Below are 13466 nucleotides of genomic sequence, written 5' to 3' on the forward strand. Positions count from 1 at the left end.
AGCTACCCAGACTGACTAACCAGTTGCTGCAATCCACGTAGTGGGAGTGATATTGAATCAACCCTGTATCTGTACTCACTGACTGTCTCCACTGGAAAGAGGCAGATCGTGTGTGTGGTGTCCTTTATATATGGGTTGGTGTAATGACCTCCTGTGGTGGTGTCACCTCTGTGTGTATCGTGAATGTCCATTGGTCGTGTCCTGTCTAACTGATCTATTGGTTGAGTGTGTGTGATGTCTCTGTAGTGTCTAGTGTCTAGCTAGCCTACATGCATTTACATTGATGCACATCACCACATCCCCCCTTTTTTATATGTTACATATTTTCTGTACACTTTGAGAAAATTGAACAAAAAACAGGTAGATAGGTTAAGGTATATACAAGTCATGGGAACAGTGATTAAACAATAAGTCCAAATCATTCGTGTGAGTCCAAAAACCATCACTTATCATGGTCAAATGTCTCTCTTGGTTATCAATGCCATTAACGTCCCTGTGCCACAGGAACCAAGAAGTGGTCAAATCACTTCGCTGTCTGATTTGGAGTCCCTTTCTTTTTCGATGTTTGTGCTGATGCTGTCGGATGGCATCTTGTAGCTGATAAGGTGTTGACATTGAAGAGATACCATCAACAGTATCATTCGATATGCCATATGGTGAAGTTGGATAAGACTGTACATACTGGTTCTGGCCACATGCTGTGCTGGAAGGGTGATCCTGCTGAGAACCGTTGAAGCTTGTCGAATTGGAAACAGAATTGATGCTCGCATAAATACCTGGTGATGGTGTGAAACTAGAACTTTGCATCTGATAGGAATATGCCGTCTGGCCAGTCTGGGGTGCAGCAAATTCTGGGCTGTAACTAAGGCATCCAGTCTGTAGTGCAGGTTGCGCTTGTGGTAGTCCTCCATCGGTCTTGATTCCATTAGTGGGCAATCCGTAGTGCTGGCCTGGTTGAGAATATGCTGCATAGACTGCTGGCTGCTGCATGCCTGAATACTGGGTTTGTCCAGCATGAGCTGTCATTGGCTGCACTGCTGGTGTGGAAAAAATGTGTGGATATAGCTGTGGTGAATATTGGTGTATTCCTCTTGGACTGTAGCCGCTGCTTGTTATTACTGACCCAGTATAATTGTTAAGTGATCCATCTCCTGTCGTTGTGGCATCTGCTGTCACCCTGAGCGTGCCATCACTGAGGTTGCGGCACTCCCTGTCTGGAGTAAAGTCCGGCTTATGTGAATCAGAGTCGGCGTTTGGTTGCTCCCCATCTGGAGTCTGGTCTGTTTTAACTGAGTCAGTGTTGGTTTGTTGATGCTCCCCGTCCGGAGTTTTAGCAGGTTCACTGGAGTCAGCTGAGATTTCTTGAAGCTGCACGTCTGGAGTCGGAACATGCAGGAATGCATTGACTTGTGGAGAGGTTCGAGCGAATGAGGGTGGACGTATCATGGTGTCACCGGAGTCACCAGTGGTCTCACAGTGATCGTCGAGTGCCTCTGTACACACTAGCTGAGGTCTGTCACTTTGCACATCTTGCATGAGAAGTGGGATGCTGTCGTCACTCGTCTCACATACCATGGGTAGAGCCTCAGTAGCTGCTTGTTGTTCACTTGGGTTGGGTAAATTGTCAGATTCCTCATCTGGTGGTGCAAACCACGTGGGTGGACTGTCATTGTCTTGCTGTTGTCCTTCATTTGTGCTTGGACTGTCATCGTCGCTTTGTTCTTCACTGTAGCATGATAGACCGTCATGGTCGTCCTGCTGTGCACTGGAGCGTGGTAGACTGTCATAGTCTTCTTGCTGTTTACTTGAGCATGGCAGACTTGCATCATCTGCCGCAAGTTGGTCAGAGGAGGTTGCTAGACCCTCATGGTCTTGTTCCTGCAAGGACTGCGCGTCGGAGTCGTGCGTTGCGTCTATCGTGGAGGCTGTCCATGAGCTCGCTGCGGAGGCTTGTGACACTGGAGTCACATCTTGTTCGTGCAAGGACTGCGCTCTGGAGTCTTGCGTTTCTGCAATTGTGGAGTCTGTCCACGAGCTTGCTGTGGAGGCTTGTGACACTGGAGTCACTTCTTGTTCGTGCAAGGACTGTGGTGTGGAGTCTTGCGTGTCTTTCGTAGAGTCGGGAACCCTGAGCGGTGCATGGACCATGTTCTGTGTGGCAGCAGGCCGCTCTCTGTGGGCTTGTACCGCTCTCTGTCTCTTGGTGTCAGGCAGCAGCATCATCCTGCACTCACGAGTTGGGATGTCATGTCTGCTGGGCTGAAGATCATCAAATCCGAAGAATTCGTCGTCGGGGTCGTCAATGTGCAACACGTCTAGTCGCAGATCGGATTTGGTACTTGGGTAGCCTCCCAAGGTGAAAGGTTCGTCTGAGGCGTTGTCTTCCAAGACCACATCATCCTGTTTTGTGTCGGAGCTGGCATTGGGCTCGCGTGGTCCAGAGAAAATGTAAAGGTCGGTTTCGAAGTATTCAAGGTCAGAATCATCGGTTTGGGCATAGGTAACTGCTTGTGCAAGGTTCTTCGGAGGTTAATTTAATTTCCGGGCTCAATTTGAGGCATTGTGCTGTCATTTCAGGTGAAGGAAGGTTGCTTTACGGCTTTAAAAGATTTTTTTCTTTGATTTGGAACGTTTTCCCTTTAAATGGGCGTGGTCCGGGGCCTCTGCGTCATGACGCATGTGACATCATACGTAGGAAGCGTTTGCACATGCGCAAATCGCTGTTCCTGTACCAGGGGACGTTTTCATGATTGCGCACGCGTGGCATCTCGCAACTGCGCAAGTGCAGTCCCTTTAGAAAGATGGCCGCCGATCAAAATTGTTCTCTGCTCCGGGATCTTGGCCTCATGGTGAGCACTGGCGCTTCTCTTACCTTTTCTTGCTGGTTGGAGTGTGTATTCCTCACAGTATTTGCCGAATTTGTCCAGGACTGCCTGGAAGTCGCTCCTGTTTTGCCCTTTGGAGAACTTGAATTTTAAAAGATTTCTTCTGCTCTGTCACCGGCGATGGTGAGGAGAAGCTTTGTCTTTTCAGCATCGGCCACGTCTTCTAGGTCGGCTGCTACCAGGAAGATTTCAAACATTTGCCGGAATACCCGCCAGTTTTCGCGGAGATCGCCGTGGCACTGGAGCTGCTGCCGAACCCGGATCTCGAACTTCTTGCCTGGGTGTTGTTGCTGGTTGTCACTGTACGTTGAGGTATGGCTATCTGGATTGAAACAGTTCACTCTGGTACCATGATTTGTTATGTTCCAGGTGTAACATAAGCAGCTTCCTCGTGGTGCACTTGACAAAGGAAGGTTCAGACGTGGAGATAACTTCAACACGTTTATTAAACTATTTACACTTCTATTACTCGGGTTCGACACTACCGCTAATTCTACTATTGCTACCCAGACTGACTAACCAGTTGCTGCAATCCACATGGTGGGTGTAATATTGAATCAACCCTGTGTCTCTACTCACTGACTGTCTCCACTGGAAAGAGGCAGATCATGTGTGTGGTGTCCTTTATATATGGTTGGTGTAATGCCCTCCTGTGGTGGTGTCACCTCTGTGTGTATCGTGAATGTCCATTGGTCGTGTCCTGTCTAACTGATCTATTGGTTGAGTGTGTGTGATGTCTCTGTAGTGTAGCTAGCCTACATGCATTTACATTGATGCACATCACCACAAAGAATGGCCTAATTCTGCTCCTGTGTCTTATGGTCTTATCACGGTCTGATTGGGATGCGAGGCAATGACTCCTACCCACTCATGAGAATACGCTTGTGTTGTGTGAAGTGCTGACTTAACCACGATTTCCAATTCCCTATCAGCAATAGCCTCAGCCCCAAGGCCAGAGACCTTGGCAGTCATGGGGGTTATGGTTGGTCGGTGGGGCAGATAGGCAAGAGTTTCCTCCGGAACTGGTACACACGATCCAGGGGTTGACATGGGTGCCGCATGCAGTTGCCCCCCAGTGCCTCCCTCCACCCTCCCATGTGGCCACCTCTGCGGAGGGTCCCCGCCGAGCACTAGGGTGGAAAGCCGGGCTCTTGCCTGTGAGCAAAGATGGCTACTCACCTGCTCAGCTCTCCACAGAAGCCCTTCCACCAGATTCCCGTTTTTAAAAAGGAGCACTAATTATTAAAAAGGAGGGCAGCACGGTAGCATAGTGGTTAGCACAATTGCTTCACAGCTCCAGGGTCCCAGGTTCGATTCCTGGTTTGGGTCACTGTCTGTGCAGAGTCTGCACGTTCTCCCTGTGTCTGCGTGGGTTTCCTCCGGGTGCTCCGGTTTCCTCCCACAGCCCAAAGATGTGCAGGTTAGGTGGATTGGCCATGCTAAATTGCCCATAGTGTCCAAAATTGCCCTTAGTGTTGGGTGAGGTTACTGGGTTATGGGGATAGGGTGGAGATGTGGAGCTTGGGTGGGGTGCTCTTTCTAAGAGCCGGTGCAGACTCGATGGGCCGAATGGCCTCCTTCTGCACTGTAAATTCTATGATTCTATGTACCCGAAAAGGTGCAGAGTGGCAACTACGGGATTTTCACAGTAACTTCATTGCAGTGTTAATGTAAGCCTACTTTTGACAATTAAGATTATTATTATTATCGTCGCCAGCGCGAGCACTTACTGGGGAGGCTGATGAATCACGGGAGGCCGTTGGATAAGGGACGGCTCCTGTTAATTGTATGGAAATAGGGGTTAGGTGGTGATTATTGGTTTCTCGCCACGCTATTGCGAGATCCCGATTCCACCTACAGGTGCGGCCCGGTTGTATCACAAACTGTTTGGCGCCTGGCGGGGTTCTCATTTTTACCTCTCCCACTATTTACCGGTCTCCTTTTGCTCTAGCGAACGCGCAATGAGGCGGAAGAATCGCAGTCTCTTTCCTCAGCTCCACAATAAAGAAACAGGCTTGCTTTTCTCACGAGAAAGTTTGTTTCTCCCGTTTTTGAAAACAGCATCTGCTTGTACCTAATGGCTCCAAATGTTTTACTGCAAGATCTCCCCTGCATTTAATATTAACATGCAGATTTCTGTGCTTCTGTCGCTTGACTACAAACAGCCACCAATGAAAATGGAAGCAAATCTTGATAAACCTCCTATCTCTCGATTAGATATAGCGACATGAATTACATTAAGTACCTTGTGAAGGGATTTGAGCAGCCAGATTAAATTCTGCCAGAACTAAATAAGAAAAAAATCATTACCGGGAGTGAACACAGTTTTCTGGCTGGAATAATGCTTGTTTCAGTTCAAATCCTTCTCATAGATCGAATGCTACATGGTATTTGGGGAAAGTGGGGTGGTGGACTTGTAACTTAACCATACATAGAGACCTGAATTTTACCCCCAGCTTTAGGGCCCCGACATACAGATGAAAAGTGGACCAAGAGCCTGCGTTTACCAGCAGCTGGGCCTTCTAATTTGCCGCCTATGGGCCCACTGTCCAGTTAATGATGGGGAGCTGTCCCCGGATTCGATCAGCCCGATCAGAGGGCTGGTATTTCTGAAGAGTGGGCAGCGCCACTGGGAGAGGTGGGTGGCGCTGAGGCAGGGAGGAGAACCTGGGAGCTCAGAGTGAGGTTTTTCAAAGATGTTTAAGGATCTGAGGGCGGGAGGGGAAATGCCTCAGGAGGCAGGTGGTTTTGCTGATTATTGGGGCCAATGGGGCTGCTTTCCCTCATTGGGGAATGGAGCCTCTGGCTCCGATGCCCATTTCACCACCCCGCCACATCTCCATTAAGCAGGCGGCTTCCCCACATGGCGAGGCTGGGGGGGCGGGGGGGGAGGCCTGTCACGCTCTCGGCAATGATGTCGGCGGCCTTTAATTAGGCAAATCAGCTGCTCGCTCCGAGGAGACGGGCAGCTAATCCGCATTGCAGCCCACCAATGGGAAAGGGCCCTGCCTGCAGAACTGCCTGGGTCAGCTGTCCTGCCACCTGGGTGTGGAGGGGTGAGGGGAGGGGGGGTGGTGAGAATTGCCACCCCTAAAATTTGGCCCAAGGAAACAGAACTGCAGTTTTTGAAAAAAATATTTTTATTGAAAGCATTTTGCATATCAGAAGACCAAACATCATCAGGAACAAGGAACCCCCCCCCCACAACACCCCCTGACGCGAACCCGCCAACTCACTCTGCCCTCTTAATTTTTTCCCCCTTATCGCCCCACCCCTCCCCCGATGCCACCTCAATTCACCTTGAATAAATGAATAAACGGGTTCCACCTCCTCTGCCCCTCCATAAGGCAAACCTGACCTTCTCCAAATGCAGGAATCCTGCCAGGTCGCTTACCCATGCCCCTGCCTTCACAAGCACAACAAAATGAGGGCAGCACGGTAGCACAGTGGTTAGCACAGTTGCTTCACAGCGCCAGGGTCCCAGGTTCGATTCCCGGCTGGCTTGGGTCACTGTCTGTGTAGTGTTTCCACATTCTCCCCGTGTCTGCGTGGGTTTCCTCCGGGTGCTCTGGTTTCCTCCCACAGTCCAAAGATGTGCAGGTTAGGTGGATTGGCCATGATAAATTGCCCTTCGTGCCCAAAAAGGTTAGGTGGGGTTACTGGGTTACGGGGATAGGGTGGAGGCATGGATTTAAGTAGGGGGCTCTTTTCAAGAGCTGGTGCAGACTCGATGGGTCAAATGGCCTCCTTCTGCACTGTAAATTCTATGATCTCTGAAGATCCGTCTCCGGGCTATCAGGGAGGCAAAGGCCAATACATCGGCCTCTCTCCCCACCTGGACTCCAGGATCTTCTGACACACCATACATTACCACCTCTGGACTCAGGGCCACACCTAGCCCAGAATCTCGGACATGACATCTGAGAACCCCTTCCAAACTCCCTCAATCTTGTAAACGCCTAGAACGTGTGGACGTGATTTGTCCACCCACCCACCCGCACACCGTCCACACCTATCTTTCACCTCTGCAAAGAACCGGCCCATCCTCGCAACTGTCATGTGGGCCCTGTGCACCGCCTTAAACTGGATGAGGCATAACCTCGCAAGAGCTCCAGTTTTAATGAGAATGAACAACGGCTCGGATTTTGCTACACATTCCCAGAAAATACAAAAGCAACCAGACGGGTCATTGCTGGAGTTGTACGATTCCTGACTGCTACTCAACCTTTTCTTCCATGTCTGATATTTTTATATTTCCTGAACAAAATATTCAGTGATGTTTTAACAAAAACACAATTTATCTGGTCGCCTCAATAATTTTTCTCCAGGATTGCTCCCAGCAATACCCTGGTGATTAATCCCTAATTCCTAGAGACCCCAGTGCAATCCTGGACGGTTGCCGACCTGAGTCCAGGTCTGCGCAGAGCTCGAGCCGAGACAGGACAATTAGCTTCTAGCCATGCAATGACTTCTGCTTGGATAGAGCTTAATTGCAGCTAATGGTTCCACATTCTCATCCTTGATCGCCTTTGTGCCAACTCTGGCAGAAAGTTGATTTCAAAATGATAGTGTACATGAGGAAGTGGGGACTGCTGCTAATGTGATCACATACTCGCACATGGATATTAAAATGTCTAATTTAGAGAGTTGGATGCTTGATATTGTGATTCCAAACCTCATTAGATGTTAGCACGCCAAGCAAATGTCAGTCAGACGAGCAGCAGTCTCAGAGATTTCCAGCCACCTTTTATATGGAATTCTGAACTTGTCTGTAATCCCTTTGTCACTTGTTTAATTTACAATTGTCAAAGAAAAATCCAGTGGTTAAAATAAACCGTGGGAAGGGTTTCGATCTTTAAGGAGTAGCCTCTCATGTATTTTCTTAATGCATCCAAGGAGCAAATCAGGAATGCCTTAGTGCTCCGAAATATACTATAGCTATCATTTAAACTTCATGTACTGGGGAGAGTTTCCCGGCTGGATTGTCTGTCATAGAATACCAACAGTGCAGAAGGAGGCCATTCGGCCCATCAAGTCTGCACCGGCCCAAGAAAAGAGCACCCTACTTAAGCCCATGCCTCCACCTAATCCAGTAACCCTACCAAACCTTTTGGATACTAAGGGGCGATTTAGCATGGCCAATCCACCTAACCTGCACATCTTTGGACTGTGTGAGGAAACCGGAGCACCCGGAGGACCCCACGCCGAGACAGGGAGAACGTGCAAACTCCACACAGACAGTCACCTGAGGCCGGAATTGAACCTGGGACCCTGAAACTGTGAGGCAGCAGTGCTAACTACTGTGCCACCGTGCCGCCCATGAAATTATCTGACCAAATTTCATTCTGACAAATTGGGAAGCACTAACTCTGGACTAGGGCTGAATTATATACACCAATCTTCCAAAATCGGGTCCCCCTGTTTCACTTTGGACTCATGGATTCTTCTTGGTATGGGGCAATAAAGCAAGGCCCTCTTGTTCATAGAATCCTTAGAGTGCAGAAGGAGGCCATTCTGCACCAACCCTTCAAATGAGCACTCTGCCCATGTACAAGTACCTCTCCCTGTAATTCCAAAACCCAACCTGGACATTAAGGGGCAATTTAGCATGGTCAATCCACCGACCTGCACATCTTTGAACTGTGGGAGGAAACTGAGCACCCAGAAGTAACCCATGTGAATTGTACATTCTACAATCTGATTGTAGTAAGTATCAGAAAATTAGTTCAATCGGAGTGTATGCCTGTAGAGAAACTTTCCTTCAAGCTCTTTAAATAAAGGGAACAGGGGGAAGCAATAGATAAATTGATACATTTTTCAAGACTGTAACACTCATAACTTAAGCAGCATTCGTCAGTTCTGTAGTTGGTGCTTATATCCTTTTAAACATTTCCTGTTTCCTGTTGGTTCCCATAGGCCTGAACTTTCACAAACTACAATCCCAGCACCTACAACAATTTATATTTACATCGGAGGAAAGCGAGGTGGAGGGAGGGGATTCCAGAGCTTGAGGCCCAGGCAACTGAAAGTGCAGCCGCCAGTGGTGGAGTGATAATGATTGGGACCGTGCAGGAGAGGAGCTCAGGTATCCAAAGAAGGTTGAGGGGCTGGAGGAGATTATAGAGATAGGGAGGGGTGAGGCCATGGGGGTTAAGGGGGGGCGGATTTAAGAGCACTGAGTATACTGAGAGCGGACTCACTGGTGCCCTCCTGCTGCCATGCGTGGACCAATGCCATTAGGGGCACATGCCAGGTGCCTGCATTGTCCTTCAGGCCAGATAGCTCGCATGACTTGCCCTCTCCTAATACATATATTAAGGTAAAGTTCTCATTGGTCCAACTCCATCATTCAGGAGGCCGGTGAGCCTGTTCTTACTCAGTGTGCCAACCTACAACGTAACGCTGGAACCCTCCTGAGCCTGAAGAAGCAGGAACTCCCAGTTCAGTCAAGTTCTTCCCCTTTACATGGCCCTCACTGGCAGTGCCCACCGGAGCCCAGCATATCCAGATCCTGGCCTAGTTTCCTGCCTGTAGCTACAGCACTTCCAAGTACTGAAGACCCTGGAATTCCTGCTCCATAGCTGGCAACGCATTTCCCCTTGATGTTAGGATCACACAGATAATCTCAATATTGAATTTCCCAATAAGAACAATCAAATAAACAGGAATACTGTGATAATTGTATAAATGTATTGAATTACTGCACGAGTCAAGAGAAAGAAGCAAATTGAAATTAAATGCAAAACCTTCCTGTTGGGAACAAAATTCTTTATAGATTTTCTTTGAAAGTATTTGGTTTTTGGATTGCACAGGATTTGTTATCTTTTCCAAACACAAGAGATAGGCAATGTCTATTTGTTCACCAGAATGTTCCTTCAAGGAAACTGATTAAGAGTGACACAATTGCTTGAAGGGTGTGAACCACCTCCACAGATTCTCAGGAGCCTCATCTGTTTGTATGTGAACAGACCAGCTGTCACTCTGAAAATCAATATTCCTGTCACTTATTGACGATTTCAAACCACACTAGCATTTTATTCAGCTCTGACAATGATGTGAAAGGGTGTGTGTGGGGGGGGGGGGGATGAGAGTCACAATCTCTGTGCAAAAGTGATCAAAGTCACAAGTTGGGCAGGTGGACCGTTGAGGGTGTGGATTTGTCTACAGGAAGTTAACATCATACAATGAGCTTGACAGGGTTTGCAACATGAGCCCCACAAGTGCCAAATAAATTTGCGATGGGCAAATGGAAGGCTGGAGGGGATCACAGGAGTCGCCTGCACTCCCTGGGTGGGCTCGGACTTGCCAAGGGATATATCGAAAAGGATTTGGTGGTGTTAGTTGACATTATTGCTCACCATGTTTAAACAGCTTGAGGTGGCAATAAAGATAACAAATAGAATACTGGATTATGTTTCCAAACCAGCTGGGTTCAAATCAAAGAGCTATGTGGAACAAATTGTTGAACTATTGTTTCGGTTTCTGTATCCTGGTAAATATTTTCTGTACCTTGTAAAAGGTACTTTCTGTATTGTCTCCTTTTGAAGAGATGTCACCCTTATTATTTAAAACATTGAATGGGATGCAGGAAGGACACCTGGAGCAATAGTTAGAGCTCTGCCAGACAACATTGCAAGAGGCTACAGAGACCGAGAACGATTAATAGTTTCATTGGGCTTCCAAAGGGAGAGAGGATGATCTCCAGGCACAATGCTACCATTATTCCTAGATGAGGTATTTGCCCAGTTTTTTACACATCTGGGGCGAAATTCTCCATTATCGGCGGAAAGTCCGCCGATCGACGCAAAAAACGGCGCAAATCCCACTTGCGTCACGTCATAAAAATGGGCCGATAGTCTCCGGCCCGAAATGGGCTAGCAGCGACGTAACGGGATCCGCGCTTGCGCAGTGGTTCACGCCGTGCAGCGTCATACGCGCTGCACGGCGTGACGGCTCATAAGGCCGCGCAGCTCCCCCCCCCCACCCGACCGGAACAGCCGACCGCAACACCCGACTTGATGGCTGGCCGTCGCTCAGCCCCGAGGTTCGAGTCACGCGATGTGGAGGCGCTCCTGGACGCGGTGGAGCAGAGGAGGGACGCCCTGTATCCCGGGCACGGCCGCAGAGTTGCCCCACGCCACAGCCGGCGTCTGTGGAGGGAGGTGGCAGAGGCCGTCACCGCTGTGGCCCTAACACCACGGACAGGCACCCAGTGCCACAAGAAGGTGAACGACCTCGTCAGAGCAGGCAGGGTGAGCCTCCCCCATATCCCCCATATCCCCCCTCCCCCATATCCCCCATATCCCCCCTCCCCCATATCCCCCATATTCCCCCCTCCCCCATATCCCCCATATCCCCCCTCCCCCATATCCCCCATATCCCCCCTCCCCCATATCCCCCATATTCCCCCCTCCCCCATATCCCCCATATCCCCCCTCCCCCATATCCCCCATATCCCCCCCTCCCCCATATCCCCCATATCCCCCCCTCCCCCATATCCCCCATATCCACCCTCCCCCATATCCGCCATATCCCCCCTCCCCCATATCCCCCATATCCCCCCTCCCCCATATCCCCATATCCCCCCCTCCCCCATATCCCCCATATCCCCCCTCCCCCATATCCCCCCCTCCCCCATATCCCCCATATCCCCCCTCCCCCATATCCCCCCTCCCCCATATCCCCCATATCCCCCCTTCCCCATATCCCCCCTCCCCCATATCCCCATATCCCCCCTCCCCCATATCCCCCTCCCCCATATCCCCCCTCCCCCATATCCCCCCCTCCCCCATATCCCCCATATCCCCCATATCCCCCCTCTCCCATATCCCCCCCTCCCCCATATCCCCAAGTGAATCCAGCCCTAACCTTAATCTCTGCAATGCACGCGCAACCGATGGCGTGCATTCATATACCTGCCTAACACTGTTGCCTTTTACCCCTGCCACCCGCCCCCCCCCCCCCAGGAGAAGCGCGCACACAACAATAGGGAGCATGTGAGGACTGGAGGAGGGCCCGCTGATGAGAGGCCACTGACCGTACACGAGGAAAGGGCCCTGGAACTGGCTGGCGGACCTGAGGACCGGGAGGTTGCTGATGCAGAGGTAGGGGCCCCACGAGCAAGTGAGCCACCAACAGCCCGTCCCCATATCCCCCCTCCCCTATATCCCCCTCCCCCGTATCACCTGATCACTGCCTGATGTCTAACCATGCATGCTTCATTGTGTATCGCAGGACCAAACGTCCAGGCACCCATCCCCGCAGATGCACACCGCCCGCAGGATGCCCCTCGGAGACCACGGGAGACGGAGAGACCTGGAGCAACAGGGAGACGACACCCCCGTCACATGCGGGAGCGACCACCCAGCGATGAGGGGGGCAGCCACAGGCCCCCGTCACATCCGAGCCAGGACACCCCTACCCGGGACACCACTACCCAGGACACCCCTACCCGGGACACCACTACCCAGGACACCCCTACCCGGGACACCACTACCCGGGACAGCACTACCCGGGACAGCACTACCCGGGACAGCACTACCCGGGACAGCACTACCCAGGACACCCCTACCCGGGAAGACGAAATACCGGACAGTGACTCAGAGTGGATGGGTGGAGACGAACCCCCACCCCAAAGTGCCATGGACTCAGAGTGGGACGAAGAGCACGACACAACGCCACTGCTGTCACCAACACCCTCCACCATCGCAGAAACACTCACCACGGTTGGGCACTTTAGTGATGAGGCGTCTGGTACACTCACTGGTGCGCACAACACAGCCGTCCCGGTACAGCAGGTGGAGGTAGGAGCAGCAGAGGGACCGGGCGGTCGGAGGGCAGCCCAGGCCAAGCGAACATCTGCCGCCCAGATGGATCCCGGGTTCCTGCAGTTACCACACCCACACATAGATCCAATGCAACCACCGACACGGAGACGAGCGAAGAGGGTGACGGGTGGCTTGCGGCGGCTGCGGTCGCAGGTGGAGGAGTCCACCCGCGTCCAGGAGCTGGGAGTGGTCCCGGTCATGCGTGCCACCCAGGCTGACACCGCACGGGTGGCGTCCGCGGTGGAGGCAATGGGTGCGACGGTGTCAGACATGGGGAACGGTTTGCGAGGCCTGGGGCCTTCCGTGCAGGCGGCGTCTGTGGCCCAGGAAATGGCTGCCCTCTCACAGGAGGCCATGAGCCAGTGCCAGCGCCAGATGGCAGAGGCGCTCAACGCCATAGCCCAGTCTCAGCAGGCCATGGCCCAGTCTCAGCAGGCCATGGCCCAGTCTCAGCAGGCCATAGCCCAGTCTCTGCAGGCCATGGCCCAGTCTCTGCAGGCCATGGCCCAGTCTCAGCAGGCCATCGCTGAGGGCATCGGCGCCAGTGGCCATGTGCGAGCTGGCGTCGCACTGTCGCAGACGGGGTTCGACAACCCCCTGGGCTCCATGGCTGCAAACCTGCAGACCCCTGTCGATACCAGCACGGGCCTCCAGGACTGGCAGCGCCAGATGTCGGGGGCGCGTCGGATGGCCAGTCCGTTCGCATCCCCCACCCATGTAGAGGCCTGGGGGCCATCGGGCACCCCGAGGGAGG

At 51.6% G+C, this 13466-nt stretch overlaps 1 protein-coding gene across 3 annotated transcripts in view; it reads left to right on the forward strand.

Annotated features, from left to right (window-relative positions):
- Positions 1-13466, forward strand: part of snap25a (synaptosome associated protein 25a) — a 286229-nt gene that overhangs the window by 196508 nt on the left and 76255 nt on the right. The gene's annotated exons all lie outside the window — the stretch shown is intronic.

Source organism: Scyliorhinus torazame, chromosome 1 (genome assembly GCF_047496885.1).
Source record: "Scyliorhinus torazame isolate Kashiwa2021f chromosome 1, sScyTor2.1, whole genome shotgun sequence".
NCBI lineage: Eukaryota > Metazoa > Chordata > Chondrichthyes > Carcharhiniformes > Scyliorhinidae > Scyliorhinus > Scyliorhinus torazame.